The following is an 8,424-nucleotide window of genomic DNA, read 5'->3' on the forward strand; positions in this document are numbered from 1 at the left end:
GTTTACTCGGGTTATCGGGAAATAAATAAATAGAGTAGGAGTTGGTATGGGTCGGGCTAGTGTTGGGTAATGGATATGGGTTATGGACTTCGGTTATGAAAGAAGGAAGGAGAGTCCATGGGCTTAAGCCCATGATCCCTAAATATAAATACCATTAACCACCATTTAATCCTCATTCTCACATATTCCATACACACACACCCAAAACACACACGACCCGAACCAAGATCCGAAGGCGAAAACCCGAGCTTGTCGGTGCTGGAACGTTGTGACGGACCAAAACAACATCAAGGCTTAACCGTGTTCGTAGTTCGACTCGTTCAAGGTACGTTTATAGTTAGAAATCTTTCGTGTAGGTTCGGGTTGATTTGAGAAATGATAGATCTGAGTTTGTATGGTAAAAACGAATCCAACAAAGCTAATCTTACTGAAAATGGTTATGATTTGATGGGTTAATCGATTGATAAAAAGAACCCGTAACCTATATGCCTAAATCGCATCCTTTAAACATCGATGTTAGGTCGATTTGATGGTTGGGGTTTGCAGGCGCTGGTCAGACGATCCCGTGGGTACCTAAATCGAGTTATTTGGTTAAGAAACGAAGGTGATTAAGGGATTTAAGAACGAACAGTAGCTGCAGACGACAACTTCGCCTGCAAGCTAAGTTCGCCTGATGAACTTCGCCTGCACGCTAAGTTCACCTGATGACAACTTCGCCTAAAGCCAAGTTCGCCTGATGACAACTTCGCCTAAAGCCAAGTTCGTCTGATGACAACTTCGCCTAAAGCCAAGTTCGCCTGATGACAACTTCGCCTAAAGCCAAGTTCGCCTGATGACAACTTCGCCTAAAGCCAAGTTCGCTTAAGGTTTAACTTCGCCTAAAGCTAAGTTCGCCTAAGGTTTAACTTCGCCTAAAGTCAAGTTCGATTAGAGAATAGATTAAAACGATAAGTAAAAGTAAGCTAATACTAGGCCACCAGATTAGATCAGGCGAGTATTGATACGTGTAACTTATACAGTCAGCCAAGCACAGTTAAAGAAGGGATTTACAACTATCAGAGGAAGAAGCAGAGTTCAGGTGAGTTTCTAGCCCCATTCCTTGTTATGTTTTCGGGGCTGTGTGCATACTTGATGTGTTGTTAATACATTTATCCTAAGTGATAAGTGTATGCCATATGTGATATATGTGATGGATATGAATGATTGCTTGTCGGTACGCGAACGATCTTCGGGTATTGCGCGTACTGTCAGGTTAAAAATAAAAGTACGAATACTATATATCGAAGATGTATGAACATTACAAATGAATACTTGTCGGGGCGTGAACGATCTTCGGATATTGCATGTATCGACAAGGGGTATGGTTGTTAATGAATGATGTAAAGAACGCCTAGAGTGTTTTTATGCTATAATGTAATTATTGTATATGTGAAGTATGTGTATACAGGTACACGAATGGTATGTGAGTTCTACGTTCGACATAGTAAGTTAGGATGGCAAATCCCTCTAACTTCTGTTGGACATAGACTTGGCAGGTGATGGCGTAGTTAAGGACTGCGAGCCTTATACGTGATGTAGATGATAGATGTAAACGTAGATAGGGACGGTGGGCCTTATACGTGTTATAGGAGATAGACGCCAACGTAGATAAGGACTGCGGACCTTATACGTAACGTAGATAAGGACTGCGGACCTTATACGTAATATAGATAGGCGTCAGCACAGGAAAGGACTGTGGACCTTATACGTGCTTTAGCATAGGGGAGGACTGCGGACCTCGTACGTGCTATGAATTAGGTTGCAACATAGGGAAGGACCGTGGACCTTGTACGTGTTATGGATGTATGATGGTATAGGGAAGGACCGCGGACCTTGTACGTACCATGAATGGTGAACATAGGTAAGGACTGCGGACCTTTTTCCTGTTCACGATCGTGAGTACAGGTATAGACGGCGGACTATGAACGTACTCTCGGTAGACTGAGGTTAGTGATTGTAGATATGTATGTATGTATGGTAGCAAGTATGTATATTGAACAGAAGGGTAACTAGTGAAGTATGGATATGTATCTTCGGATATGTATGTATGTGTTGTATTGTATGGCGTACGATTAACTAGAACTCACTCAGCGTAGCTGACTTTTAGTATGCACGCAGGTGAGTAGGATGAGGCAGCTCGCTTGAGGAGACACGTGGCACTGAATAAGAGGCTGGCATCGGAAGACTCAAGACGTTTAAGTTAAATGTTTTGATTATTTTGAAAGACAAAATGATGTTTTAAGACAAGACGTGTTTTGTTATGAAATGTTTTATGAAAGTTTTTATATTCCGCGAAAGTTTTAATGAACTCTGATTTGTACGAACTGTGTTTATGAGTAAATCCGACGCTAAAGTAGGGCTACCGGGTTCGGGGCCTTACAGTTATCCTAATTCGTCCCTTATAATCATCTAATTCGTCATTCCAATTTGTCATTTGAACATGACTTATTTCGTTATCTTTATCGTAATAAATTGGAGAGTAAGGAATCACCTGATTCGTTACCTGGTTCGCTATCCTAGTTCGTTAGCCTAATTCGTTATCTGACGTAACCAAACTGGATGACCCAATTCGTTATTTTGTCTTAACGAATGGTCGAAGTAATTCGTGATCTGGGCATAACGAATTAATGAACTAATTCGTTATCTTACCATAACGAATTGCATCAGTCTTATCCAGACTTTGACCCTAAAGTCAAAATTTTCAAGAACACGAATTAGTCTACCTATACCGGATCAGCAATTAAACCCTCTATTCTTAACGAAACAACATGAAATTGGTACCATTAAACTCGCAATCCAAGTGTCTACAACCCTAACCATCAAATCGGCCAAACATCCATGTTTAAGGGGTGCGATTTGTGCATCTATGTTGCGGGTTATTTTTGGTTAACAATTAACCTATCAAATGCTAATCAATTTCAGTGGGATTTGTTGTTTTGGATTCGTTTTTAACTTTCTAAAACATATCTATGATTTATAGACGTAATCTAAACCTAAACGAACAAGGTCTCGATATAAACGTACCTTAAACGAGTCGATCTACGGACATGATCTAGTATTGATGTAGTTTTGGCTCGTTACGACGTTCCAGCACCAACGAGATCGGGTTTTCGCCTTCGGATCTTGAGTCGAGATATAGGATGGTGTTTGTGTGTGTTTTTGATGGTGTAGGCTATGGTGTAGAGATGGATAAAAAGGAAAGGATTTGGATTTAAGGAGTATTTATACTCCCTTAAGCCCATGAACCTAAGTCTCATTCCATTTTTTATTCCATCTTTTAAAGTTCAAGCCCGTCATCTTATAGTTTATTTATCTAAACCGACACATGACACTTTATCGAATAAACAAAATTTCATTTATTTATTATAATCAAAAGTGGGATGTTACAGATTTTGTGAGTTTTTTTTTGCTAATTATTAGGATTTCAAAGTGATTAAACTTATGATAATTGTTAGATGGTAGTAATTATGTGCCCTAAATTGTGGCTAGCTGTAAAATGGTTGTAAGTATTCTACGGATGTAACAAATCATTCTGTGTTAAATGTTAGCGTAAGATTTCTGTTGTTGCAAGTGCATTTCTACTGGAAGGTTTTATGCATGTACACAACACACATTCTTTAGTGTTAACAATTTTAATTTTGCCTATCGTATTGTAACATGATGTTTGTAGCTGAGTGAATTTGAAGTTGTACATTTTTAAATTTAAGTTATTATCTTGTGCAAACTTTAAAGTAATCTGTATTTTAGGTTGCCCCATAATTGTGGTGTTGTCTTCGGTTATTGATTTCCATGAAGCTACATGTAGGTAGTATGAAGAAAATGTATGCAATCGTGGTTGTTAGTACTGGTTACTGCAAATTCATGTTTAAAATCGAGATCTGAAACAGTCCTAGCCCACGTAGTCTTGAAACAGTCCAAGCCCATGCAGTCTGGTTGTGGTAAGCCGAAGAAGAACGAAGCTATTTTGATGTCGTATGAAAAATGAAGGCATTGGAAGTGAGTTTTATTCTTATTTTTCACACTACACCTGAATTCTGAACAATCCGACACAAGAAAACCAAAAACCGAGAAAAAGAATTGATTTTTTCTTTTTTCCAATTTTATTTTAACCCTATGTAGTTTTCTATTTTAACCGTAATTTCTTATCAAAACCAAACTTCTACCCGAAAGCTGAGTAAATACTCACATGCTATGTAACTGCTTCCAATACATATTTATAAAAAATACTAATTATCTCTATATCTTTTTACGTGTATTTGGATAAAGATGGGATTTTGCTACTTTCAGCAACTGATTGCTACCAGGATTTAACGGATCTATATTTGTTTTCGGAGTCAAAATAACTGAAATCTGTGGTAATTATTTTTAAAAATTTAGTTATATCAAAAATTGATTATGACAGTTTTGTGTTGGTATTGTAGAGTGAAGTTGCATTGTGGTGTATGGGCTTTCAGAAAATAAGAGTTAACGAATTACCTTCTACGAGGTATAACTTTTAAAACAATCATTTTTCCACAATTTCAATTTTAAATATTTTTTGTTGAAGTTTTTAACAATTTTTTATTTTAATTTTTTGTTATAAACGATGCAGAACTTTTTTTTTTTCAAAAACAACATTATATTTAGTGATCAGGTACTCAACGGCTTGGCTAGGGCGAATATTATCGTAAGTTATGTCGCTAATAAAATAATATAAAATTATAATTCTCATATAATTAATTCATTTGACTTTCATGTTTTTGGGTTGTGTTAGGTACTGCATTTGTAAATGGTTCAACTATCTCTACCTCTCTAAGTTGTGGCAAAGGTGATACGTGAATGCAGGCCAAATAGTGGTATGTGTTTTGTAGTTGTAGGAACAACCTTTGAATGGTATGTGTGTATGTATTTGTATGCTTGTGTGTGTTTGTAATTTTGTATATGTGTGCTTGAATATGCACGTGTGTATGTGTTTGTATGCTTGTGTGTGTGTTTGTATGCTTGTACACGTGTGTGTGAATATGTACGTGTGTATGTATTTGTGTGATAACTGTGTTGTATGTTAAATTGTTAATCGAACAATTAGTTAGTCACGTTGGTTAGCTACTTATTTTGTTTTGACTCTTTGTTATCTTGCGGTTATAGAATCTGAGTTTGTGCATGTCATCCATATGTAATATCAGTGTGTGCGTATATATTTGTATATGTGCATATGTATATACGTGTATATATATATGTAAGTTGAAAAACATAAAAAAAAATGGTGCATATATAGTTAATTTTATTATTGTTGCTATCTCTATTTTCAGTTTATATTGATTGTCGCAATGCAGTACCATAGTCGGTGGCTGCTTATTTAACTGGGATGTAAGTAGTTTGTAAGTCAAATCAAAATTGGAATGAGGGATTTTTAACTTGGTATGTTGAACGAATTTATAGTTAGGGCTTTAATCAATTATGTTATAAACTCTCTATTTTAACTGGGTATGTTGAACGATTTATAAACTCATTCTGTTTGGCTAAAATGTTTAGCTAACAAGTTTTAATTGAGTTGGGTGGCCTAAACATATTATTTGGCCTGTTTGAAGAGAACCAATAAGATTCATTAATAGGTTTTCCTACACATTTGAAAGCTAGAAATTTCTTGGAAAGAAATGAGTTTTACATTAAAACTAGTTTTTTCACTCGGCGCGTTGCGCCAGGCAAGTCGGTAAACTTGGTCGGTGGTAAACCTAAGTGTTAAGCCGGTAAGTCAAAAAAAATTCGGTCGGTTCCGGTAACGTGCGTTATTATACCGTTTCCCGTCGCGAAACACGAGCTCTTCCACTAGTAATTATAAAGGCACCTTAAAAGTAAAAAAAAAAAAACTATAGAAGGAAGAAAACTTTTTTTTCTAGTAGGACTTGAACTTGAATTGCCAACGTGGAACATCCCCCTCTTAACATCAAAGCAAATCAAACTTACAAATCCATAAAACTCGATGATTGTAGAACCCTAAATTCCGAGTAAGTTGAAGATTGATTCATTTTCTAACTCCATCTATACACTTATATGAAAAAGACGATGATTTTGTTCAGATACAGAACTTGATCATAAAGTTGCAGGAGTTTAAATCGATGATTGTGAATGTTGAAATTAAGTAATTGAAGGTACGGGTTACATATTGAGAAGAATAATTTGGAAGACAAATTGAAGAAAGCTGAAGTGAAGGTTAGTTTTTGTCTGCTCTGCTCATTATCTCACCAATAGTCTATTTCTTTCAAATTTCTTGCATAAGGAAATTTTTTTGCCTAATTAGTTCTTATCAATTTTAACTAATTAGCTGTTATTTTTGATATTTTATAATTCATAGTAGTATATTTGAATGTTGGTGCTAAACATGTAGAATATAAAAAAAAATTAATTTCAATTTTTTTGTTGGACATTTATTTATTAATGTTGGAGTTCTATTTATTTAATTATGTGATCTGATATGGTAACCCTCTTTTAAAATTAAGAAAATTGAAGAAATTTGAAGTGAAGGTTAACGTACTGGAATTAAAAATTGATTAATTACAACATACATTAGAGTCAAACGAGAAGTTTGATTATGGTTTTAAGGAGAAAGAGGTAAGGAGGAGCTTTGATGCAAACGCATATTAAATGGTGATTGAACGTATTATAGATGTGTAATATTTTGTAATACACGTGTGTAATACTGTTGTAATACTAAAAAGAAATTTCTGATTTTTAGGAGAAAGAGGTATATACTAATCTGAGTCGCCAATTTGTTGTTGAAAATTGTAGTATCCATACTAGCTGGGAAATAAAACCGTCATTTTTTATATGCAGTATAGTGTCTGATTAAATGGAGTATTGTGTGCTTTGTGTCTTTAAGTTGTATCATGTTATTGATTTGATAAAATAATTTAGTTGTAACAATATATTAACTTTATAGGCATTTTAAAGCGTGTTGTTCAAGTTACAAGTTAACATGACAAACTTTTATGCGGGTCAGAGTTGAGTTGGGCCCGAAAAACATTTTTGCCCACAACTGTGTTTATACTAAGTTTTATGTAGCAATACCACAATGTTAAGCAAGTTTGAAAACTATCTATTGTCTATTTATATTTGTATCTACTTTCTGTGACTAGAGTTTATTTTTTCTATTACAGGGTGAGGAAATATGTGCCAAGCTACAAACACACATAGACGATCCATGGTACGCTAAAGCGCGTTTTGTGGCTAATTAAAGACTGATAAGTGATGATATTAGGAACTGGATAACATTGTACTTTATATTATGCATAAAAATTGTATTCATATGTTAACACAAGTGTCACAAACTACTAGTGTGATTAAAAAAAAGTTTAGTTGAATTTGTTTGAGAATGTTTTATTTTTGTTGTATATCTATAAAATTTTCAAATTCAAAGCTGGTTATTGTTATGGTTAAGTATAATATATTACTATTTTTTTTAGTTCTGGGCGGTACTTTAATAAAGACATGATTCCATTTATTTTCTATTCATATTTTGGGTGATTTCGTTTGTGTTGTTTTAGAAGTTTTGTTTGGCAGCCTACACTCTATTTTTAAGCAGTTCCCAAAACCGCCCACATTACCAATCGCTCTTTTGCAAGAACGTTTGTTTTAGCGGTCTCTGAATCGCCTAAAAGCATGAAAGTCACTGCTTAAATGTAGGTAAAATACATATTGCACATATGTAAAACAAATAAATAAGCCTATATTAGAGGTTACAATTTGAGCATAAACAAGCACCAACAATCAGTTACAAATATACATTTTGTAAAATGTAAGTAAGATATACAATAAACATACGTAATACAAACAAATAAGCATGAATTGAAGTTATGGTTTGAATATGATTAAGCACAAGTAAACAATTGAAACGGAGACAAATGAGACTTTTAGTTTTATTAACTTATTAACTCCTTTTTCAACACTGTGTTTGCTTTTTTCGTCATACTTTCTTTGATGTCTGATCTTCACCGTCCGGCTACAAATTAAAGCAAACAGTTAGTATTTAATTATACGTAATAAAGTACTAATACATATATTCACTACACTAGCACTGCATATATGTAATGCAATAGTATTGCATATACGTAGTACACTTTTACTATAAATATGTTATACAGTAGTAGTGCATATATGTAATACACTTAAGACAAACATGTAATAGTCTTTTGAAAAAATATACGTAATGAAAGCACTTCATATATGTAGTATACCTAAAGAAATGTAGCATTATCATTGTCATCACAATTTTCACATACACTACACATGTGCAATATTAATAAATACATGTGCTACATCAACATTGATAGGTTTAAACATGTTGCACATATGCAATATAATTAAGCATATACAATTGCATTAACATTACTACTTTCAGCGCTACATATA

Source organism: Bidens hawaiensis, unplaced genomic scaffold, assembly GCF_021521415.1.
Source record: "Bidens hawaiensis isolate Kalapana, Puna unplaced genomic scaffold, B.hawaiensis_p1.1 tig00000001_1, whole genome shotgun sequence".
NCBI lineage: Eukaryota > Viridiplantae > Streptophyta > Magnoliopsida > Asterales > Asteraceae > Bidens > Bidens hawaiensis.